Source organism: Saccopteryx bilineata, chromosome 5, assembly GCF_036850765.1.
Source record: "Saccopteryx bilineata isolate mSacBil1 chromosome 5, mSacBil1_pri_phased_curated, whole genome shotgun sequence".
In the NCBI taxonomy this organism is placed as follows: Eukaryota; Metazoa; Chordata; class Mammalia; order Chiroptera; family Emballonuridae; genus Saccopteryx; species Saccopteryx bilineata.
The window spans coordinates 176,944,884-176,971,326 of NC_089494.1; positions in this window are offsets into that span (position 1 = coordinate 176,944,884).

Genomic DNA, 26,443 nt, shown 5'->3' on the forward strand with positions numbered 1-26,443 from the left:
TATTTAGGCCTGAGTCAAAAAATACCTCCCAAAACAAGACTTTTAAAATGAGATTCTAATGAATCTTAGAAATGTGAATTCTAAAGCCCCATAGCCTTTTACCAGCTACAAATATTTGATGCTGACTTGAATTAAATTCCAAGAAAAAATGATTCCCTGGGTTAAGGAGAAATTACACCTCCCATTATAGAAGTTTAGTGAATTAAACCCTACAATATTTAGAGAAAAAAATTTTCATGGCTTAATTCAATAGTACCATCTTGTAATTCTTGGTTACTTCCCACAAAATAAGAAAACAACATTAACAAACTTGCTAGAATTTCAGGGATACTGACTTAGAAAGAACTACTTTTTTTTAGATATAAAGATTATTTGGCCAAAGTGATGTGGATTTTTTTAAACATGTCCACAAATTATTAGATATTTCTATGAAAGAGGTGCTGGTCTTTGTAAGAATCTGCTTTCTAGTGAATAGAATATAGTGGAACTGCTGTGTGACTTCTATGTCTGGGTTAGAAAATGTGACACAGTTTCCATCTGACTTTCTTTCTCCAGAGAAACTCAACCTCAGACCCCAGCCAATATGAGTAAAGAATGAAGCAGCCTAGCCCATGCGGTCAGTCCTCCTATATGTGTTCTAGGTGAGACTGCGCCAGCTCACATCCCAGCTAAGAGTGCACTACAACTGACCAAAAAGTCTTTAGATACCATAATGCTAGTTCCTGGTTTCGTCTTCCCAGATGGTGGCAAGTGGTCAAGAATTGACTTGGCCTCACTGAGCCCAGCCGAATTGCAGATTTGAGAACAAAATTAATGCTGTTTTGAGCCAATAGGTTTGGACATGGTTTATCAAGCAGCAATAATCAACTGGCACAAATACTGATATTAAAAATAGAGTGTTGCCACTAAAAAAAAATACACAGTAGGAATGCCTTTGAAATATGAAGTGAGTGAAACCTGAAATAATGTAGAGAAGCATGAAAATGAAAGCCAAAAGGGTGTCTAAGAGATGGTTTGCTGAAGCCTGATGGCCCCTGTAGAGGCTGACAGCAAGGGTTTCTAAGCAAGTGAACAAAATGACACAGAAGCCTGGGTGAAAGGGGATTTCAGCTATGAAGCAGCTGAAAAAAAAATTGATGAGAAAGATAAACTAAAGACTATTAAATATAAAAGAACCAGGACTTACTGGTTTCAAATATCTGTTTCCAATATAGTCTCCCTCATATGTCCAATTATCAAATAATGGTAAAATAAGAACTGGCGCTGGGCTAAGATCAAATCCCAGGGGCTTCCAGGAAAACATGGTCTAAGGATGAAGCCCAGACTGTAAATTTCTTAAAATCTCAACAATTTAAGGTGGTGCTTCACATTCCCTTAAGGATCTTCAGAATATCGTAATTTTAAAGGCATATAAAACAGACAATTATATTGAACGTAAACTGTAATTAAAGAATAAAAATTTTAAAATAAACAAGTTAAAGAAGAAGAATTTTAAAATTACTATCCTACTACAACTCCAGGAAGCCCAAGGTGAAGAGCTCATCTTAAAATGGTATGTGAGATTAGTTTTTCTAATGGCATACACCCCAATAAAATTCACAGGAAACTCAATTTTTTTTAAAGATTCATAGTAACAAAAGCCCTACTTGCTAGTTTGGGCTAAAGGATACTAAGATGGTACAGTGGTCCCTCCTCTATTGTGGGGTTAGGTTCCAGAACCCCCGTGATAGGCCAAAATCTGCAACGTAGCGACCTTATATTTATTTTATTATTTATATATATTTTAAGGCTTTATAAACTCTCCCTACATTCTTATAAACCTTTCCTACACTGTTATTAACCTTTCCGCACTTATTTTGCTTATTTTACCACAAAAATAATTAAAATAATAAGTATTTTTTTAAAATACTTATATACTGCAAAATCCTGCGATATAGCGAAAAATCTGCAATATAAAATTAGATATACACGATTTAAAAATCCACGAAACAGTGAAACCGGAAAACGTGAACCGCAATACAATGAGGGCGACTGTACACTATAGAGAGAGGCTTTTGGGTCTTAGATGTTCTACAGGGAGTAAGCAGGCTGAGAAAAGAGCTGCAAGCACAGTGTTTTTCTCATGAAAATGACAGAGCAACGCACTCTGCGGGTACAGCAGAGGGTCATGGAGAAGCATTTCAACATGGTTCGGGCTAAGTTCTAATCAAAGAACTGGCAGCATTCATCAGGCTGTATTTTAAGAATTTCTGTGGACTAGTAAGCCTCCCATTTTCTACTTCTAAATAGGAGTCTTTAGCAGTTTAGCAGAATCAGAATGTTGGGTGTGTGGGTGCTAGATAACTTGCCTCTTTGGTTCTCAAGTCTGTATATTAAAAAAAGTTGTACTTGAGGGGCATTTATTATAAATGTGTGTGTATGCATATATATGGTGTGTGTATCTCCCAGGCACTTCACCTCCATCTGCACGTCACTAAGATGGTAAAATTTTTAGGCCCTGGCCAGTTGGCTCAGTGGTCGAGAGTCGGCCTGGCGTGCAGAGGTCCCGGTTTCGAATCCCGGCCAGGGCACACAAGAGAAGCGCCCATCTGCTTCTCCACCCCTCCCCCTCTCCTTCCTCTCTGTCTCTCTTCCCCTCCCGCAGCCGAGGCTCCATTGGAGCAAAGATGGCCCGGGCGCTGGGGATGGCTCCTTGGCCTCTGCCCCAGGCGCTAGAGTGGCTCTGGTCGCGACAGAGCGACGCCCCAGAGGGGCAGAACATCGCCCCCTGGTGGGCAGAGCGTCGCCACCTGGTGGGCATGCCGGGTGGATCCCGGTCAGGCGCATGTGGGAGTCTGTCTGACTGTCTCTCCCCATTTCTAGCTTCAGAAAAATACAAAAAAAAAAAAATTAAGATGGTAAAATTTTGAACTGAAGCCTGTGCCTAATGCCAAGGTAATTGAGACTTGTGGAGTGGGGTAGTAAAGGTGAGTGTATTTTTCATGTGGAAAGATATAAAAAAAATTGTGGCTACTGCAGAGATTATGCTGATTTTTCAATGTGTCCTAAGGTTTTAAATATTCATTCCATAAAAGAGGTCAAATATGCATCAGCTTTTGTGACTTACTCCTAATGAACAGAATATGGTGGAAGTGATGCTGTGTGAATTTCAAGTCTAGGTCAGAAGGGAACACAGCTTTTGCCTGGTTAAGTATCTCAGGCTGTTTAACCTTGGAGCCCAGACCCCATGGTGTGAGGAAGCTCAGATCACCATGAAAGCCCAGGTGGTTTTAGTGTAGATGGTTCTGCTGTCCACCCCAGCTAGAGTTCCTGCCCATGGTCAGCATCAGCAACCAGTCATGTTAGTGAACCAACCATCAAATAATTCCAGCCACAAGACCTTTTATCTGATTTCAATTAAGTGAAAATTTAAAAGAGATAAGGAGTGTGAATATTTATTAATCAACCTAGTACTCAGTTTTCTTTCCTCATTGAGGAAATAGAAAATATTGTAGAATCATTTTTAATTTCAGTAGTGAAACAAATGTAGTAGAATATTTTGATATTATTTAAATGTATTTTATCCATTACCTTAATTTAATTTTGTTTCTATGGGAAGGGAAAACCATCTCATCTTTATGTTATACTTCAATGTGTCTCTCTAGAGCACACAATGTGTCTCTCTACAGCACACAAATTTAAATTACTAATCCATTATTTGGTATTGATAAATTAATTGAATACTACCTGATTTTTTAACAACTATAACCTTGAAATTTTTTTCTTTAGATGGGATAAAATATGTATCTCATTAACAATGTATTAAGCTATATAAAGTACACCTATGTATCTTTATTTAAGCAAAAGAAACAGATAAGTGGTACTTTGACACATGAGTTTAATTCATTTCATGGCCAAGCTTGTGACTCAATTTGCTCACATGTCAAATCGAATTTCCCCATTTAAATTAATGGGAATGCAGTTAATCCGTTCCAGCCCCAAAAAACCACATGAATTTTTTTATTTATATGCTTTTAAATAAGAAAATGTACTTTATAAATAACAAATATATATATTTATATAATAAGATTCTAAAGTAATAAACTGGTTTATAAAGTGTATTTACCTTCAAGGTCAGGTGAAGATGCTGGTGGAGGGAGAGAGACATTAGCATAACAATGGCCCTATCCAAGCAGGAGGTAATTAGCAATTGCACAGACAGCTGCCCAGTGCCATTTTTAACAATAAAAGTGAGCAAACTCAGAAAATACAAATTTTATAAACTTATTTGCCCAACAATCATCATTTTCTTCACTGACTTTTGACTTTTTCATCACATTTTTCTCACTTTCACTTAGAAGCCATTTCAACAAAAACCTTTCCATGTGTAAAGCCAGTATCCCGGCCACCATCACAGCCACCTGACCCATGCAGGTTCAGGTTTGATTCGGACAGACAGTTATGAAACAATGAAGCCAAGAACTGGTGGGCCATTAGTTTTAATCCTAGCTTGCACCTGGCGGGCAAGAAATAGAGTGGAAACACAGTGGAAAAATATTTCCCTTTTCATTCAGGGTTCCCAAAGCCACTGACTTATCCAAGTTTCCTAGAATCAAAGGTTTCTACCTCACTAGCCTTATTCACCTCTGTTCCTCATCTCCTTTTCTCTGCACAAACTCTGCACAAACTCTCTTCTCTTTCAGCACTCCGCCATCTTGGCTGCTTCCTCTCTTCTCCACATGGCCTTTCTCTGCTCTCCTCTCTAATGCTAATCTCAGGAAATGAGAGAGAGCAAGCTCCTTGTCTGCCCCATTTTATAGTGTAGAAATCAAAGCCTTTAATCCAATATACAAACAAGGAAGTCTCTGATACAAAGTCACTTAAGGTGGGAAAGGCTTAGTCTTAAAACTAAGCCTTAGGGTATAACAACTCTTCCTGCTTACAGCCTGTCCCCACACCAAATTCAAACTATTGAATATAAGTGAGCAAACCTATATATCATATTTACAAACCTATTTGACCAACACCATGGAAGTTTGTTTCTTTCTCCCTTTCAGAATGTTTGGCAGACTATCTAGTGGAGGGTGGCAGAAGCTTGTGATTCAGATCTGCTCATGACTTAAAGCAAAATATCCCTCAAGTGACTGCTCATCTTTCAAATTGCTCATGATTTAAAGTGTTCATGTGTCAAGGTACCACTGTACAGAAAACTGGTTTCTGAAAATGTCAGAAAATGCCAAGAACAAAATTAGCACCAGTGTTACACAAAAGAATAATGTCAAAAGAGGGTATATTTGTAAATGGCAAGATGATGGATTGTAGTACTCCAGCCCACTGGGAATTACCAGTGTCAGGTGGAAAAAACCTACTCAAGACACAAACTGATGTCAAAAGGAAGAGGGAGAGATTGCCAAAAGAGGCAAAGAAGACCTCCTGAATCTCCTTCTCCCTCAGCTTTTATTGATCAGAAGCAGAACAAAGGTAACAGGATTGCACAGGAGGGATATCAGGTGATAAGGGGGAAAAATGAGTGATGGACTTTTTGCTGACATGGAGAAAGAGCTAATTTGGTCAGTACATTCTTTTTCTTTTGCTAATTAACAAGCACAAGGTAAGGGGAAATCCAGAACCTCTAGGCTAATTTTCTGAAGACTGTTCACATGCATTCCTTTGTGTCTGCACAAAGGTCACTCACACAGCTTCTTGGTGTTTGCCTCCAAGAGACATTCATTCAGCAGGCATCCCCAAACTACTTGTCTGCGGGCCACATGCGGCCCCCACCGCACTTCTGGAAGCGGCACCTCTTTCATTGGTGGTCAGTGAGAGGAGCACTGTATGTGGCAGCCCTCCAACAGTCTGAGGGACAGTGAACTGGCCCTCTGTGTAAAACGTTTGGGGACCCCTGACTCAGGGCTTTGAACTAAAGTTCCTCAATTCAAGTTAGAGAGAGTTCATAGTTAGTTGGGTGATTCCCTACAATTAGAGAGATTTGCAAAGAGGAAAGCTGACAGTGTAGGTTTAATCTTCTCTTTCCTAGACAGTGAAATCTGTGGATGAGTCTAACTCATAAAGTAAATGGCCAACGAAATAAGCAAGCAAGATTTGCTGGAAATGGAAGTAAAATGAGAGGCACTGAGTTTAAGATTAAATGTTTAAATGGAGAAAGAGATAAAAAAGGAATGAACATTCTCTTTGTAAGCCTACTTTCCCATCATGTCTTGGAGTCAGCAAAGTACAAGCTGGTCACATGTTCTTTGAAGAAGCAAGATATTTCCACTGAAGTAGAAATGAAGTCTACTACACTGACTTTTTGTTACTACGTTAAAAAAAAAATGGTAATATGCAAAAAGACTGGGAAAGAGGTTTTATAAAATTTGATTACCAGCAAAAGGACAGACATATAGATGAATGAATTAGAAGAAAGAATCCAAATTTAACCCTCACATCTGTGACCAAGTGCTTTTGAACAAGCATGCCAAATTACAGTTAAATTTTATACAGGTTACACTGAAATCATTCTTCATACCATTAAAAATAGCAGCAAATGAGGGCATAAGAATATGTTGCCAGTACTTCATAAAGCTTTCACTAATTTCACTAGCTAACAGTACTTTTTTTCTTACAAAAATGTATAACTTACTTCCCCTCTGTAGTATTCAGTGGGGAATAATCATGAGTTACAATGCAAATAGTACCTCTTGGATTGAGCATATCACTTGCATGATGTAAGGCCAGTAGCCCCGGCCACCATCAGAGCCGCCTGGCCCATGCAGGTTTAGATTCACATTTAATTTGGTTCATTTGTAAAAAAAAAAATGCAGAGCCAAAAACTGGTGGGCCATTTTCCTTTATTCTAGACTCGTATCAGCCAACAAGTAAAAAACAAACACACGGGCACCAAAACCCATTCTTTCCAGTTTTTTCTTAGAATCAAAGGCTCCCACCTCTGTTTGCCTCCCTTTTGGCTGCCTCCTCTCCACATGGCCTCTCTGCCCTGCTACAACATGTTCCCCCGCCCTTCTTTGCTAAAACGTGGCCTCTCCTCCAAAATGGCCTCCTAGCTCCTCCTTTTAAAACTTTTCACGCAAGTGTGAATGTCACTACTTGACTGAATTAAGAATCTCATTTTATCCAATGGACCCAAAATGCCACCCCATACACACACACGAGCCTATATATACATGCTTTTAAAATCTTCTATACTTTCCATATATACAATATTGATATTTTAAGTATATTCACAGACAAATATATACATGCATTTGAAAATGACTAAATAAAATACTCCAGGATTTATTTTCTTATAAGCTATTTGTATCTCTTTTTGTTTGTGAAATAGATTGGTCAGATTTCCATCATATATCAATAGTTTTCTGGCATTCCGTTCTCATGAAAGTTGCCTCTGAGTATCATTTTTCTCTTCTACAACCTAGAGACACAGTTCATGTAGTTTTTGGTCTTTTACCATTAGAAAAATGTCCAAAGCTTAAGAGCAGAACTTTTAAAACAAACTGTTAAAATGAAGTAGCATTTTTAGGCACAAGGATCTTTATTGTCCATGAAAAACTCAAATTTTAATTTAAATGATAGATAAATTTATGGTAGAACAAAAGCACATTATTGTGAACTAAAATTTCTTCAGGAACATTTGACCAGTATCATCACAGTCTCAAGGCAATTTAACCTGTATCCTAATTAATATTTTAAAAATCCAAAATTAACATTTATGTAAATGACTCAGTCAATTTATTTTTCATTTCTTTATTTAGGAAATATATACAGGGCATCTATTAGATGCCAAGGATAGTAATAAATTAATTATTTTAATCATAAATGTCACAGTTTATATTTTGAATGAGATAACTTTTTTGGTAGTTTTATAGCCCAAATATACATTCATATATAATAATATACATTAAATCAAAAGGGTAATATAAATATTGATGAAATACTGTTAGTAATTTTTACCTCATTTAAATTCTTTCTTACAATCTTCAATTCCATCTCCTGAGTTCTAAGAGTAGTTTCTAGTTCTCTGTTCGTTTCAGTCTCTTAAATATATTGCTCTTCTTTTTTCCTTAACTGCTCCCTATATTTTTCATATAATAGATCAGCTTTTTGTCTCTTTTTTTTTCTTCTTTTTAGGTAAATCTGAAGTTAAATACATTTATTTTAAAATTCATTTTGTTATCAAATAAAGCGTTTTATTTATGATCTGGTTCTACATATGTTGATTTTTTTATCCTTACAAAAATTTCTGTTCTTTGTCTTATCTCTCCTTTCTAGATCTTATGTTTTTGTTTCTCATTTCAATCTCTTCCAAAAGATATACATACCTGAAGGGCAGCAATGAAGAAAACATTCTGTTACTTAGAGATTTTTACTCAATAGCAGCTCTGGTAAATATTGTTGGAAAGAAATTTTGAAATTATTCCGTAAAGGTAGAGCTGAAATTATCCTTTTTCTCATAGTCCTAATTACTCCTCCATTAGGACAGATGATTTAGTTTACTAATTAGAAATGGATGTTGTTTATAATCAAGTTTATAATTTCACTAGAAATAAAATTTTAGCTTTACAAAGTATTACAGGTATCCCTAAAAATGATTTACAGTGTAAGTCAGCATTGGTAGATGTCTTTTACACAAGTTATATTCACTGACTACTGTACTCCAAGAATAGTCTAGGGAGTCTAATATCTGTTGTTCAATACTTTTTATGTTTCTTTTTTTGTAATGCTTTCAACTTATCTTGTTCATTATTATCTATTTTATAAATCACTTTAAAATAAATTTTGGGTGATTTCAGCCATATGTAAAATCAAATGAACAAAATAAGCTAACAAAATAGAAACAGACACATAGATAGACAACAGACTGACACCTGTCGGAGGGGAAGGGGATTTGTGGCCTGGGTGAAAAAGGTAAGGGGATTAAGCAAAGAAATAAAGGTTCACAGATACAGACAATTGGTGCAGTGATTATGGGAAGATTAGGGCATGGAGAGGTAGAAGAGCGTATGGGGGAAAATGGTGATGGGAGGAAACTTAACTTGGGGTGGTGAACACACAGTACAATATACGGTATTATAGAATTGTATACCTGAAACATTTATATAATTTTATTAGCCAGTGTCATCTCAATAAATTTAATTTAAAAATTGCAGAGTTCTTGGTCTAATTCTACTTTTTGATGTTCTATGATTTTATTGCTCTTGTTTCTGATAATTTCCTGTGTAGTCCACTAACCTTATTTTTCATTGTTTTAATTTTTCCTGCAAGTTGTTCACATTGATTTTACCCAAGTTTTATTGACCTTTTATATAAAAAAAACCTGCATCCTGGATTTTTAAAAAGCTAACTGAATCTACATCAGAGAGAAAACAAAAATAGAAATAAAATATATGAGTACACAAAATTTTTACAAAAATTCTGGATGATAGGCAATATAATTAATATTTGACAAGCAAGAAAATGAGGTCCTGGCCAGACAGCTCAGTGGTAGAGTGTCGGTCAGCATGTGGAAGTCAGGTTTGAATCCCGTTCTGGGCACACAGGAGAAGCAACCATCTGCTTCTCCACCCCTCCTCTTCTGTCTCTTTCTTTCTCTCTCTCTCCCCCTCTTACAGCCATGGCTTGAATGATTCAAGCAAAGTTGGCCTCAGGAACTGAAGATGGTACCATGGCCTCACTTCATGCACTAAAATAGCTTGGTTTCTGAGCAATGGAGCAGCATCCCCAGATGGGCAGAGCATCACCCTATAGTGGGCTTGCCCAGTGGCTCCCAGTCAGGGTGCATGTGAGAGTCTGTCTCTCTGCCTCCCTGACTCTCATTTAATAAAAGAAAAAAAAAGAAAGAAAGAAAGAAAGAAAGAGAAAGAAAGAGAGAAAGAGAAAGAAAGAAAGAAGAAAAGAAAAAAAAGAAAAAGAAAATGAGACACAGAAAGGCTAAGTAACTTGTCCAAATCTATACAGCTGGTCAAAATCAGATGCATAATTTAAACCCAGGAAATCTGGCTTCAAAATATGTGTTTTATAATAATTTTTGGAAGTAATATTTATTTTTAAGTGGAGTTTTTTTGTATTTTTTTTAAGGTGAGAAGTGAGGAGGCAGAGACAGACTCCCACATGCACCTGGCCAGGATCCACACTGCATACCCACTAAGGGGAGATGTACTGCCCAACTGGGGCATTGCTCTGTTGTGAGCAGAGCCACTTTAGCACCTGAGGCAGAGGCCATGGAGCCTTCCTCAGTGCCCAGGCCAAACTCGCTCCAATGGAGCCTTCGCTGTGGGAGAGGAAGAGAGAGATAGAGAGAGAGGGGAGAGGGGGAAGGGCAGAGAGGCAGATGGGTGCTTCTCCTGTGTGCCCTAGCTGGGAATCAAACCATCACTTCCACACACTGGGCCAACACTCTACCACTGAGCCAAATGGCCAGGGCCTATTTTTAAGTGTTTGTTTTTTAAAAAGATTTTAATTACTGATTTTAGAAGGAGGAGAGAGAGAGAGAAAGGTAGATAAGCAGGAGGCATCAACTTGCAGTATTTGCTTCCCGTATGTACATTGACTGAACAAGCTGAGAGTACTCATGATCTCAGTATTCCAGGTTGATATCTTATTCACTGTACCACCACAGGTCAAGCATTATTTTTAAGCACTATGATAACAAACAAATCCATATTGTTATTCCATTTCTAGGTATAAATAATAATTCCTTAAAATTACATATGTTTTTTTTTATTTATTCATTTTAGAGAGGAGAGGGAGAGACAGAGAAAGAGAGAGAGAGGACAGAGAGAGAGAGAAGGGGGAAGGAGCTGGAAGCATCAACTCCCATATGTGCCTTGCCAGGCAAGCCCAGGGTTTTGAACCGGCAACCTCAGCATTTCCAGGTCGACGCTTTATCCAGTGCGCCACCACAGGTCAGGCCAAATATTTTATTTATTGATTTTTAGAGAGAGAGGAGTGAGAGAGAAGGGGGAGGAGCAGGAAGCATCAACTCCCATATGTGCCTTGACCAGGCAAGCCCAAGGTTTTGAACCGGCGACCTCAGTGACCCAGGTCGACACTTTATCCCACTGTGCCACCACAGGTCAGGCACATATGTTTTTTAAAAAATAAAGACCTAGACATTATTAAAAATATTCTTTCAATAAACTAAGAATTTGCTTTTTAAAAATAAATTCAGCAGGCATTCATTCATCCATTCAGCTGTTATTCACTGTGGACAAGGCCTATGGGGATGATGACGATGGAGACTCAGAGACCCGACTCTGGGGACCAGGTTCAGTGATGCAGATCCGCTTTATTCAGGAAGTAAGCTAGCTTAGATAGATGGGTTCAGCCAATAGGATGTTATGGTAGGGAAAATGGCAAAAAGAGGTCAGAGGGCTACCTGGCTGGCACTGACTCATTTCCACACAGCAGGTGAGCTTCCTTCCTGGGTGTACCCAAGAGAGTTCCAGGAGCTGAAGTATTCTCACAGCATTGCGTCAGCCACAGCCACTAGGTAAATGCTCTGCACTCTACCTACATCTCCCCCTTCTCTTTTAATTAAGGCCAGTTGAACTTGCTTGATGACTGCTTGTTGCTGTTATAGCTTCTGAATGCTATGCATTATGCAACGGAACCCTAGTAGAACTAAAACAACTATAAAACCTATTATAATGTTTGACTAGTTAGGAAATAAAATGGAAGTCTTAAACAGGGGATTTCTCCTAGGGGTTGGGATGTCATTTTCTTCCCATTGTGTTATCAGAGACCTCCCAGGTACCATTAAATACAGTCCCATTTTGATTGCAAAAAATGGACGTAGGTCCATGCACACCCCCTTCCCACAAAGGTCCCAGCATACAAACACGGAACAAATGGCTTGCCACTGGCTGCATACTGCATATGGTTGTATTCCGTCTCTCAGCTTCCGATGCCAAACTCAGATATTGATGGTTGATGGTCTGCGCATCCGGGCCAGAGGCAATCTGGAAGTCTCTCTGGGAATTCCTTCTCTCGGGAATGTTCTTAGATGTTTGTTATACAGGAACAGGCAAAGAGGTGACTCTGGGAAGGCAAGGTTAGTGGGGCGGGCCCAGCTGTTGGTAGCTAGGGGGAGAAAGGCTTGTATGCCAAGTACTGAGTTTGGTGTGTAGTACCATTTTCAGCAAAGTCCCCCATAGTTTGATTTTGAAGGAGGACCCACCCCTCCGAGAGGCGGTGTTATTAAACTTAAGTAGCATTGGGTCACTGAGGTTACCCCATATAGTGCCATTCCACTGTCGGGATTCCTGGCCACTATTGTCACTAGGAAGACTAAGGGAGCAGTTACTGGGACATACTGCTCGAAACTGTGGGCTATTAACTTCAACAATCATAATACAGCACTGAGGAGCACTTCTCCAGGTGAGGCCCAGGGCATATTCTCCCTTTTTTTTAAATTTGAAGCTTAATATCTCTGTGTCTCTGTTCTACAATGGCTTGTCCTTGGGGATTATAAGGTATGCCAAGGCGGTGTGTGATTTGCCATTGGGAACAAAAGGCTTTAAATTGGCTGCTGGTATAACAGGGCTCATTGTCAGTTTTAATTTCCTAAGGTACACCAAAGCAAAGCATGGATTGTCGAAGGGCACGAATTGCATGTGCAGTTTTTTCTCCTGCTAGGGCCGTGGCCGAGATGGCTCCAGAGAAGGTGTCTACTGCTACGTGTACGTAGTGGAGTCTGCCAAATTGGGGTACATGAGTGACATCTATTTGCCACATAGCATTAGGCTGTAAGCCTAGAGCAGTGGTTCTCAACCTTTCTAATGTCGTGACCCCACAATACAGTTCCTCATGTTGCGGTGACCCCAAACCAAAAAATAATTTTGGTGGCTACTTCATAACTGTAATTTTGCTACAGTTATGATTCAGAATGTAAATACCTGATATGCATTATGTATTTTCGGATGACTTTAGGCGACCCCGCCGGGGTTACAACCCACAGGTCGAGAACTGCTGCTAGGCTGTAAGCCTAGAGGGTTGACACCCTGTGGTTGTAGGGGGCCTATGGGTAGTAAGGGCCCGCACTGTTTACATACGCAAACAAGGTGTTTTCAGGTTGCATCAGTGAGATGGGAAAAGAGAGATTTGAGAGAATGGGCAGACATATGAAACAGGGCATGAAGTTGTCAGGCTTGCTCAATAGGGGAGACTGTTAAAACTAGATCAATTTGTGTGTTGTCTGCTGCTAGGGGGCCAGGCAAGCCAGAATGGGAGCGAAGATGCTGAATATACCAAGGGTATTGATGCTCCTTTAACAGTTCTTTAAACTGGCTGAGAGCCCTATCTAGCAATGTCTGCTTGGGCTGAAAGGTGGGATGGCAAGGCTTTTGACTGTTTGTACTGCATAAGCACTATCTGAAAAAATGTTAAGGGTGCCATGTTGTCAAAGGCATAGCGCATAGTAAATGGCTAGAAGTTCACCTACTTGTATGGATCCCTTATAACTAAATCTGTGGAATTTAATGCCTTCTATTTGTGCTTTGAACACTATTCCACAATAGGACCGGCTGGCATCTGTAAATTAAAACATGCTGTGTGGAAGAGAGGTAGATGCTGGATACCAGTGAAAGGTGTTTTGTAGGGGGACTATTTGTAGGGTGTGTAAGAGTCGAACATTGGGGAGGTGATTGTCTACTTGTCCAGTATAGTTAGCTAAGAGTGTCTTTATTTCTAAATCATTGGCTAAGAGAAATTTTATATGGTCAAGAGGAATTGGCAGAATAAGTACATCAGGCTCTTGGCCATACAAGGTTGCACAAGCTCGCCACAGCTTCCAGCCAAGAATGCAGTTTGCAGTCTTGCTGGGGGTGATTTTAGATAGCTGACTATATGCTAAATGTACCCAATAAAGGGGTTTGTTTTGAAACAGGACACTGGTAGGAGTGCCTTTTGTAGCTCAAAATCTCTGACGGAGACACTGAGGAAGTAACTCAGGTTGGCGCTGTCCACCGCACACTCGTGTGGATGGGTGATGAACTTAAAAAGATGAATGCGCTCATGAAATTCTCCAAAGCATGCTTTGAATGACTACAGGAGATTAGATGTGAAGCCTGCTAGCTGCTGGAGATCAAGATGTTGAGCAGGGTCACTTGCTGTGCATGCATCTTTAAACTCTACCAGTTTTTTGAAGTGTAGTAAACAACCTGTTTCAATGTCGGCAATGAAGAGTTCTAGCTTGTTTTTAAATGCAAACACTCCTTGTTGAAGGGGTAAGACTGTATTTCCAATGCCTTGCATTTTCACATTGAGCTGGTTCAGATGTTCAGTCATGTCCACAAGATAGTAAAACTTGAGGAGCCACTCAGTGTTAGCTAACTCAGGATGCTTGATGCTTTTCATTTCAAGTAGTATGGCGTGTGTCAAAGTGCCACTTTATATTTGACTGTTTCATCAATGCAATTTCATCATTGCATATTAGACACACTGCAGAACCTGCTCTCTCCACAAAGGCAAATTCGTCTGTCCATTCCTGCTGAAAAGTACAATACTCCTTATCTTTTTTTTCTTTTAGCCATTTTCTTCATCAAAAGGGTTTCTGCTATTAGCTAGCTGACTACTTGATTAAAAGGAGGAAAGTTTACTTCCTGACCTCACAATGACCCGTGTACATTATGCATTATCCAATAAAAATTTGGTGTTGTCCCAGAGGACAGCTGTGATTGGCTCCAGCCACCTGCAACCATGGACATGTGCAGTAGGAAATGAATGGATTGTAATACATGAGAATGTTTTATATTTTTAACGTTATTATTATTTTTCTTAAAGATTTGTCTGCGAGCCAGATGCAGCCATCAAAAGAGCCACATCTGGCTCATAAGCCATAGGTTCCCGACCCCTGAATAATAAAATGAGTCAGGAAAGAAATTTTGAAGAACTTTGAATGCTACCCAAAAATTTGGCATTCACTGCTTAAAAACAGTGACTCCCTACTCCTTGACAAGAGAGTAATATTTGGATTTCTGTTATAAATGATTTATAAAGTAGCACTATATAAAATAAAGAAAAAAATCAGGAAAATGTCTTTGGTGGGAAATAATTTGCTTTTTTTTAATTTTTATTTAGAAAATTAAATTTCACAGGATGACATTGGTCAACAAGAGTACATAAATTTGGGGCAAACATTTCCACATCATTTGGACAGTCAATTATGTTGTATACCCATCACCCAAAGTCAAATCATCCTTTGTCATTTTTTATTTGCCCCTCTTTATACCCCTTCCCTTCCACCACCCCCTCCTCTTTTCCATTTCAACACCTTCTTATTCCCCTACCCCTGGAACCACTGCACTCTTATCTATGTCCATGAGTCTCAGTTTTGTATACTACCTATGTATGGAATCATACAGTTTAGCTTTCTCTGATTTACTTATTTCACTCAGTATGTTATCAAGGTCCATCTATATTGTCATAAATGATACTATGTCATCATTGCTTATGGCTGAGTAATATTCCATTGTATATATGTTCCACATCTTCTTTATTCAATCCTCTATTAAAGAGCACTTTGATTGTTTCAATGTCTTGGCCACTGTGAACAATGCTACAATGAACATGAGGCTGCATGTGTCTTTACATAACAATATTTTTTAGTTTTGGGGGTATATTCCCAGTAGAGGAATTGCAGGGTTATATGGTAGTTCTATTTTTAATTTTTTGAGGAACTACTATACTTTCTTCCATAGTGGTTGTATTAATTTACATGCACACCAACAGTGGATGATGGTTTTCTTTTTCTCCATAGCCTCTACAACACTTGTTATTATCTGTCTTGTTAATAATAGCTAATCTAACAGGCGTGAGATGATATCTCATCATGGTTTTGATTTGCATTTTCCTAACAGCTAGTGAAGATGAGCATCTTTTCATATACATATTGGCCATTTGTATTTCTTCTTGAGAGAAGAGTTTGTTCATGTCCTCTCCCCATTATTTTATTGGATTGTTTGCCTGTTTGTTCCTGAGTTTTGTGAGTTCTTTATATATTTTGGATATTAACCCGTTATCTGAGCTGTTGTTTGCAAATATCATCTCCCATTTAATTGGCTGTCTGTTTTCTTGTTGTCAGTTTATTTTGTTGTGCAGAAGCTTCTTAATTTTATATAGTCCTATTCATTTATTTTGAATAATATAAATATTATTATTCATATATAATTTACTTCCCTTGCCTTTGTGGTCAAATTCATAAAATGTTCTCTATTGCCAGGGTCCATGAATTAGTAACTATGCTTTTTCTATGTAATTTATTGTTTCAGATCTTATATTTAAGTCTTTGATCTATTTTGAGTTATTTTTTGTGCAAGGGGACAAACTGTAGTCAAGTTTCATTCTTTTGCATGTGGCTTTTCAATTTTCCCAGCACCATTTATTGAAGAGGCTTTTTTTTTTCTCCTTTGTGTGTTTTGGTTCCTTTATTAAAGAAGATTTGTTTTATTTCTGGGCTCTCTATTCTATTCCATTGGTCTGTGTGTCTATTTTTCTGCCAATACCTTGCTGTTTTGATTATCATGTCTCTGTAGTTTAATTTAAAGTCAGGTATTGTAAAGCCTCCAGCTTTGTTTTTTTTTCCTCAGGTTCACTTTGGTTATTTGAGTTTTTTTATGGTTCCATATAATCCTGATGATTTTTTGTTCCATTTCTTTAAAAACTGACATTGGAACTTTGATGGGAATTGCATTAAATTTGTATATTGCTTTGAGTAATATGGCCATTTTAACTATATTTATTCTTCTTATCAAAGAGCATGGGATTTTTTCCATTTTATTGTGTCTTTTTTATTTTTTTAATAATGCTTTGTAGGTTTCAGTAGGCTTTTACATCCTTTATTATGTTTATTCCTAGGTATTTTGTTTTTGTTGCAACTGTAAAAGGAATTATTTTTTTTAGAGTTCATTTTTTGAAGTTTCATTGTTGCTGTATATGAAAGCAATGGGCTTCTCTACATTAATTTTGTATCCTGCGACCTTACTGTATTGGTTTATTGTTTTTAATAGCCTTTCTGTGAAGTCTTTGGGGTTTTCTATATACAGGATCATGTCATCTGCAAGAAGTGAAACCTCTATTTCTTCCTTCCCAATATAAATGCGTTTTATTTCTTTCTCTTGTCTGATTGCTCTGGCTAGAACTTCCAGTACTATGTTGAATAGGAGTGGAGAGAGTGGGCAATCTTCTCTTGTTCCTGATTTTAGAGAAAAAGCTATCAGTTTTCTACCATTTAGTATAGTGTTAGCTGATGGTTTGTCATATATGACCTTCATTATGTTGAAGTATTTTTCTTTTATACCCATTTTATTGAATGTTTTAAACAGAAAAGAATGTTGTATTTTATCGACTGCCTTCTCTGCATCTGTTGATAGGATCATATGATTTTTTATCTTTATTTTGTTGAAATGGTGTGTTACATTAATCATTTTAAATATGTTGAACCATCCTTGTGCTCCCAGGATGAATCCCATTTAATCATAATGTATCATTTTTTTAATGTTTTGTTGTATTTGATTTGCTAGCATTTTGTTTAGGATGTTTGCATTTGTATTCATTAGAGATATTGTCCATAGTTTTCTTTTTTTGTGTTTTACCTCCCAGGTTTTTGTATGAGGATTAAGTTGGCCTCATAAAATGTGTTTGGAAGTATTACTTTTTCTTCAATTTTTTGGAAGACTCAGAAAGATAGAAACCAAATTGTCTATGAATGTTTGGTAGAATTTACTAGTGTAGCTGTCTGGTCCTAAACTTTTGTTTTTGAAGAGGTTTTTGATAGTTGTTTCTATTTCCTCCCTATTTATAGGTCTATTTAGGCTTTCTACTTTTTCATGACTCAGTCTAAGAAGATTGTATAAGTCTATGAATTTATCTATTTCCTGTAGATTCTTAAATTTGGTAGCATATAAATTTTCATAGTTTTCTACAATGATTCTTTGTATATCTATGATATCTGTGGTAATTTCTCCTCTTTTATTTCAGACTTTGTTCATGAGTCCTTTCTGTCTTTTCCATAGTGAGTCTTGCCAAGAATTTGCCAATTTTATTGATCTTTTCAAAGATCAAGCTCTTTGTTGTATTAATTTTTTCTATAGATTTTCCTTTCTTTATCTCATTTATTTGTACTCTAATTTTTATTATTTCTTTCATCTTCTGGTTTTGAGTTGCCTTTGTTCTTCTCTTTCAGGTTTTTAAAGATGTGACATTAAGTTGTTTACTTGGGCTCTCTTTTGCTTTTTGATATAAGCCTGTAATAATATAAACTCTTTTATTACTGCTTTTGCTGCATCTCAGAGATTCTGATGTCTTGTCATTTTTGTTTATCTGTATATATCTTTTGATCTCTGCTTTTATATCTTTTTGACCCTGTAGTTTTTTAGAAGTATGTTGTTTAATTTCCACATTTCTGTGGGTATGTTTACTTTTTCTTGAAGTTGAATTCTAATTTTAAAGCTGTATGATCAGAGAATATGCTTGGTATAATTTCACTCTTTCTGAATTTGTTAATGTTAGTTTTGTGGCCCAAGATATGGTCTATTCTTAAGAATGGTTCATATACACTGAAAAAAAATGTATACTTTGAAGTGCTAGAATGAAATATCCTGTAGACATCTATTATATCCACTTGTTCTAGTGTTTCACTTAAGGCTAATATTTATTAATTTTTTCTTTGGATGAATGATCTAGAACCATCAATAGTATATGAGATCTTCAAGTATAATTGTATTTTTGTTGATTTCTATTTTTAGATCAGTTAGTAGCTGTTCTTATATATTTTGGTGCTCCCTGGTTTGGTATATATGTATGTATGTGTGTATGTATATATATTAAGAAGTATTAAGTCTTCTTGATATAATGTCCCCTTTATCATTATGGAATGACCATCTTTTTCTCTGGTTACCTATGTTGTCTTATAGTCAGCATTGTCATTGTGGTCTTGTTGGAGCTTTTACTTTTAGTTTTGTTCTGTTTTCTTCTTTGTATTTTGTCAGATAACCCCTTTTAATATTTCCTGTAGTAGGAGTTTTCTGGTGACAAATTTCCTCAGCATCTCTATATCTGTAAATATTTTTATTTTACCTTCATATTTGAAGGTTAGCTTTGATGGATATAATATTTTTGTTTGGTAATTCTTCTCTTTCTGAACTTTAAATGTTGGGGTCCATTCTCTTCTGTCTTTTAGACTTTCCACTGAGAAATCTGATGATAACCTAATGGGCCTTCCTTTATGTTATATGCTTCTTTTCCTAGCTGTCTTGAGAATTCTTTTTTTGTCATTGATTTGTAATAATTTCATTATGATGTGCTTTGGTGTAGGTCTGTTTGGGTTGAGGTAACTTTGTGTTCTATTTGCTTCTTGGATTTAAGGCTCTCTTTCCACAGGTTTGTGAAGTTCTCATCAATTATTTGTATTAATATATTCTCTATTCCCTTTTTCCTCTCTTCTTTGTCTGATATACTCATTATTCTTTTATTGCTTTTTCTGATGGAGTCAGTCTTGTATGGCTTTCTACTTTTTTTAAATTTGTGAATTTTTCTCTTCTTCTCTCTGTAGTACTAGTTGCCTGTCTTCGATGTCACTAGTTTTCTCCTCTATCTGGCCTGTTCTATTCAATAAGCTTTCTACCTCATTTTTCAGTTCATGTATTGAAATTTTCATCTCTGTTTTTTTCTTCTTTATAGTTTCAATTTTCTTAGTAAAGTACTGATTTTGTCATTAATTTGTTTTTTTGAGCTCACTAAATTGCCTTTTAGTATCTTCTTGTACTCATTGAGTATTTTTAGAATTTCAGTTTTCAATTCTCTGCCCTTTAGCTCCAAGGTATCCATGTAATTGAGGGTTTTTTTCTGGAGACTTTTCACCATCTTTCTGACCCATGTCTCTGTCTTGTGTATCCATGATATTTGATTTATTTTTTTTCTTGATGACATTTAAAAGTGGTATATTTATTTATTTATTTATTTATATTTTTCTGAAGCTGGAAACGAGGAGAGACAGTCAGACAGACTCCCGCATGCACCCGACTGGGATCCACCTGGCATGCCCACCATGGGCGATGCTCTGCCCACGAGGGGGCGATGCTCTGCCCCTCCGGGGTGTTGCTCTGCCATGACCAGAGCCACTCTAGCACCTGGGGCAGAGGCCAAGGAGCCATCCCCAGACCCGGGCCATCTTTGCTCCAGTGGAGCCTTGGCTGGGGGAGGGGAAGAGAGAGACAGAGAGGAAGGAGGGGGGGTTGGAGAAACAAATGGGCGCTTCTCCTATGTGCCCTGGCCGGGAATCGAACCCGGGTCCCCTGCACGCCAGGCTGACGCTCTACTGCTGAGCCAACCGGCCAGGGCTAAATTTTATTTTTTTAGTTGTCTCTTGTTAGTGTTATTAAAAATACCACTTTTAGGCCCTGGCCGGTTTGAAATAAAAAACAAACAAAACACCACAAAAAAGTATGAGTCCAAAATATAATAATTTGAAGAAAAATGAAGGTCATATGAGAGGATAAGAAAAAAAAAGGAGAAATAAAGGGAAGAGAGAAAAAAGTAGTAAAAGAGAAAGTGTCAGAAATAAAATTCTCACAGAAAACAAGAATATAAATATAACAACTAAGGATAATAAAGTTTAAATGGGAAAAAGAGAAAGTAAGTAAAGGAAAGAAGAAAAAATGAGAAAAAGCAAAAAAAATGTATGTTTTCTCATTTTGTGAGGTTACTTTTTCCTTTTTTCAGCAGGTTGCACTGTACTATAAATTTTGCCTCTGTGAGGTTCTTGGGCAGAGTTCTGCTGAGGCAATGCTGAGATAATGATGTAGGCTGGGCCACACTTGTATTGGTAGGAAGGGCTTTTTGTTAGAGCTTTGCAGTTTTATAGCTCTAGCAATGGCAGTCTCAGGTCTCCAGGCACCTCTTCTTATGTCCTAATATGTTAGGGGATCAATTACCAGGGACCTCTGTTTCTCACAGTAGAAAGCAGCCCAAAGACTCAACTGTGGAGGGATCTGTTACCACCACTGTTCACAGGAGAAAAATTCTATCCTCCTGCTCTTGTCTTCCAGGAGAGGATCCTATCTTCTGCCAGACTTCTCACCCAATCAAACCTTTGTCCATCTGGTGTATGGATATTTAGGTATATCCGGGACTCCTTCTCTGCATATAGTTGTGGAATTTGTTGAAATTTCAAGGGGAGAGATCAGGTGTATCTCTCATGCTGCCATTTCTCTGATGTCACTATATTTTTTCACAATTTGCTTTTAAAATACCCATATTTTGAAGTGACATGAACAATATGGCTGAGTAGGTATATATCATCATGTACCCAATGTGAACAACAACAACAAAACATATGGCTTCAATCCCCAAACAAAAGTGCCTTTGTGGGAGTCTATAACCAGACATCATGGAATCCAGAAGGAGTCTCACCCACTCATGCTCTAACAGGCATGCAGACCACAGTCTCAATTATGGACCCTGCATAAGCCATGAACAAATGTTAGCCACTCTCAACAGTGTCTGGCAGCTCCTTGAGAACATTTTAGATAATCACGCACAATTGAGAAAGACTTTCTGAAAATCCAGATTTCCAGCAGAAAAGTTCCAGCACACCAGCTGGAGCAAAATCTAGACAAGCCTGGACACAGTTGAGAGAAAATTTTTAAAGACTGAAAGAGGTGATGCTTATTTCAAATGTAAATGCACCAATGAAAACCTTTAAAAAATATGAAAAAAATTAAGCAAATCTAACACTAGCAAAGGAGCAAAATAATCTTTCAGTAACCAAGCCCAATGACATATGATATGCAATTTACCTAATAAAGAATTCAAAATATCAGTTCTATAAAAACTCATTGAGCCGCAAGGAAACATAAAAAGGCAAGTCAACAGAATCAGAAAAATATTACACACACAAAATGAGAAGTTTAACAGTGAGAAAGTAATAATGAAATAAACAAATAAATTCTAGAGTTAAAGAATGCAATGAATAATGCAAAAGAGAACACTGGCAGTAGAATAAATCAAGCAGAAGAATGAATCTGTGAGAGAAAAGACAGAAACTTGGAAATTATCCAATCAGAGAAAAAGAATAAAAAGAAGGAAGAATGGAAGAACAAAAGAAGGAAGGAGGGAAGGAAGAGAAGGAAGGAAGGAAGGAAGAAAGGAAAGAAGGAAGGAAGGAAGGAAGGAAGGAAGGAAGGAAGGAAGGAAGGAAGGAAGGAAGGAAGGAAGGAAGGAAGGAAAGAAGGAAGAAAGGAAGAGAAAGAAAGAAAATAAACCTAGACAGAAGATAATAGTGGCTTGGCTATGAAAGATGTGATTGGTTTGTGGATATATTTTGAAAGCAACCTGACAAGATTTGCTGACATATTAGATATGAAGTGTAAGAAAGAGAAAGACAGGAGTTGAAGATGATACCAAGTTTTTGGCCGAGCAATTTGAAGAGTTGTTAACAACTCAAACAGGAAAGAGTACGTAAAGGAAAGGTATGAGAAAGAATATACATAGTACCATTTTAAACACCTTAAAGCTGCAAAACCCAATAGCTACCAAAAAAGAGACATCAAGTAGGCAGTTGGATCTATGGGTCTGAATTTAAGGAGAGAGATCTGAGCTGCAGATATAAATTTGAAGATCATTAGCATATACAAAGTAGTAAAAATCATGAAAAAAAATATCAAAAACTGAATGCTGGGACACTTGAACATGTAATAGGTGGGTAGCGAGGAGAAACAAAACAGACTGAGAAGGCTGGCCTAGACAGATGGGGAGAAACCAGGTTGTTTATTTTTCCCTGAAAAATCTAACCTTTGAATGCCAAACAAATAGTCTTCCATTGGGTCAAATATTGCTGATAGGTTATATAAAATGAAGTCTAAGAAATTATGTCTAAATGTATTAAATTGAAAACCAGTAATAACCTCAAGAGAAACAATTTTGGAGAAGAGATAAAACTGAAATTTTCTAGAGTGAGTTCAAGAGGGCATGGGAAGGAAATTAGAATCAGTGAATATAATTCTTTTAAGAACTTTCTAGCTAAATGGCATAATAATGGGTGATTTAATTCTCTTCTTGGTTAGCTGTAGTTTTCAATCCTTTCATAATAACTATGAAGTATTTTTGTAATATTTAAAAATTTTTATTACATCCCTGTGACACTACATGTTTTTTAAAAAGCAAGACCAGTCATTAAATAATAAATTCACAAAATTGTACAACTAAAGATCCCATGAAATTTTATGTATGATATAACCCAATTATATTTTTTTCTCATACTTACAAAGGCCACAGAAGAATTTCTTGCTTGATGAAAATCATCCAACTCTAGAATATTTTACACTACTACTTAAATATATGAAGTAATTAATATTAATAGTAATAATATTAAAATTATATAACAGCAATAAAGGGAAAAACATGCAAATAATATTACTACTTAAGGGAATTTTTGTAAATTGTATAATATGAAGTCCCTGTTGGAAAATTTGCTGTGGCATATCCTGAAACACATTCTCCTAAAAAGGAAGGATAAAGGCATTCATACAGGACATCTATATGAAGATTCACTGTATGAGCAGCACCTTGGTTTATAGTAGAAGGGTGTCAGCAGACTGCCTGTGAACCAAATTCAGCTTGTTGCTTGTTTTTATAAATAAATTTTTATTAGAACACAGCCAGATCCATTCATTTACCTATTTGCTAAGATAGATTTCATAGACCTGATGCTCTGCAAAGCTTAAAATTTTGACTATCTGGCCTTCTTCAGAAAAGGTCTGTCGACCCTAATATATCAGGTTAATCCCTTGATGTATTTTAATAGTTTTTACTCAATATACTAAAATATTTATATAAAATATGGAACAAATTACCTTGTGAAATCCCTTGGCTTTCAGATTAATTTGATGGTCTAATATTTCAACATTCACATATTAAGAACAAAATACAAAAATCTAATAACTAGCAATTTTGATAGTAACAAAGTAGATTGGCAGTATAGTATACAACTTCCTTTTGTAACTCAGAACATATTAAAATTATTCTTACAAAATTTGCTTAAGACATGACATTAAACCAAATGCTAATATATTGTACTTCAACTGTGAAACAATCAAGGTCCTGCAGACCAACCCTAACCTCATTTTTTTCAATGGTTACATACTACATTATTTTATGGGTATAACATTTTATTTCCTTGTTGATAGGTATATAAACTACCTCCAATGTTTTGGTATGCAATGTTGTAATAAATATCCTGAACATACATATGTGTATATGTAACATTTATATAAATATCCTTAATGTATATATGAATATTATATATCACTAACATCTATGCCATATTATATATAAAATACATATAATGACCTAGTATATGTTTTATATTCATAATAATATGTACTAAATGTACTTAGAATGTGTATACATGTATTTATACAAGTCATGTTTTTCTGTAGGATATAGCGCTCTGGAAGTAAAGCTGTTGGGATAAAGGAATATCCTATTTGAAAATCTTTATACAGGCTAAATTACTCTTCAACAACAGATGTGCCAATTTCACCTAATAATAGTGTATAAGAATGTCTTTTTCTTCCCATTTTCCAATTCTGGTTATTTTTAAAATAAAATATTTATCATTATGATATCAAAAAATAGTATCTCATTGTTTGTTAATTTTCATTTTTGTAATTACCAGGCAAGATTCAATCTCCTTACAAAAATATAAAATTCATTAATCATAAATGTTAGTTCAAATTTGAATTTGTTTAATAGAAAAATAACAATTTCATACCGTTAAATATTGCTATAGGCTTACTTATCAGAATCTTCAATCTTCATAACAGTAAACTGCTGATTATCAGTTTATTCACTCTCTCTTTGTTGAATTAATCTATGGCTGTTATCTGAAAGAGTAACATCTGTTACTTCAATTTTACTAGTTTTCTGCTTTTTTTCTTCTTCAACTTTTAATAAAAGTTTGATATTAAGGATGTTGTTACTACTTTATTCGTTAGAAAGACCTTTTGTGTTTTCATTACTTTTATCATTGTCTCTTTGTTTAATTAGTATGACTTTAATTAATAAAAGTATTTTTATGCTTTAATTTTATCATTACAGGTCATTGAAATTGTAATTTTTGCTTTATTTCTGTTTTCAAAAGGGTTTTGGGGGAGAGGAGAGTAAAGAAGGACAAATAAATAGTGACAGAAAATGATTTGACTTTGGGTGATGGGCACACAACATTATTAACAGTTCAAATGCTATAGTAATGTTTACCTGAAACCTATTGAATTTCCCCATGTATAAGATGCTCTCATGTATAAAATGCATTAATTTTGGGGCCTGAAATTTGAAAAAAATGTATTACATAAAGTTATTAAACTCAAATTTTATTCATCATAAAATTCATACAACTCCTCATCACTGTCAAAACTCCCATCCATTAGCCTGTCCTCATTTGGTCTGATGACGAATCACTGTCTTCAACAATGAGCACAAAAACAAGCAGGAAATGCAAGTTAAAAAATCTACAACCACTGTATAAGATGCACCTAGTTTTTAGACCCCAAATTTTTCAAAAAAAGGTGTGTCTTATACATGGGGAAATATGGGTATATACTTTAATTGATCAATGTCACCTCATTAAATTTTATTTCTAAATAAAAATAAAAGATTACAAATAAAATTTTTTAAATTCTGTGCTCTTATTTACATCACATCGACTTTTTGCTATGTAACATTTCTCCTACTCCATTTTTCTAGCAGAAACAGAGAAATAAAAATACAAACACACAAAAGTTATCCTCTTCTGTCCTTCGCACCTGGGTTTTGTATTACACAGCCAGATTTAAAGGATATGACATTGTGCTTCAGTAACAAATAAGAAGTTTTCTTCTCTTTCTGCACTAAACTATTCTTTCCCCCCATTGCCTTTAATAATTCATTTTTCCTTTAAGATCTTTGAGCATATCAAAAAAGTGGTGGTATTCATAAATATATAAACCAAAGTTTACCACAACACAGGAGCAGAATGAAATTAATGAATTCTTGGTTAATGTAAAATTCTAGAAAATGAATAATGCTTCCCAAACTTCATGTACAATAACTATAAAAGGTTATAGCTAGAGAGTATAGAAGTAATTATCAACTTTAGCTCCATATTTATTGATAATCGAAAAAAACCAAGGTTAAATGATCTGCCAAATTCCAAGGCTTTGAGTAAAGCATAGAAGAATATACACACTAAAGTACAAAATAAATTAGTTTAGCCGAGAATACTTGTGTACACCCCTCCTCTCAGTCATGGCTTCCTTCTATTTTATTGCTTATGGAATGCAATTTATATTTCAGCCAATGAACTTTAAAAAAAAACCCAAGTAGTGCTTATTACATTTTTAAAGCAATTTCCTTTATATTTTTCTCTGGTTCAGAAGGTCACCCGGTACATAGCTAAATTACTTTTCCAATTCAT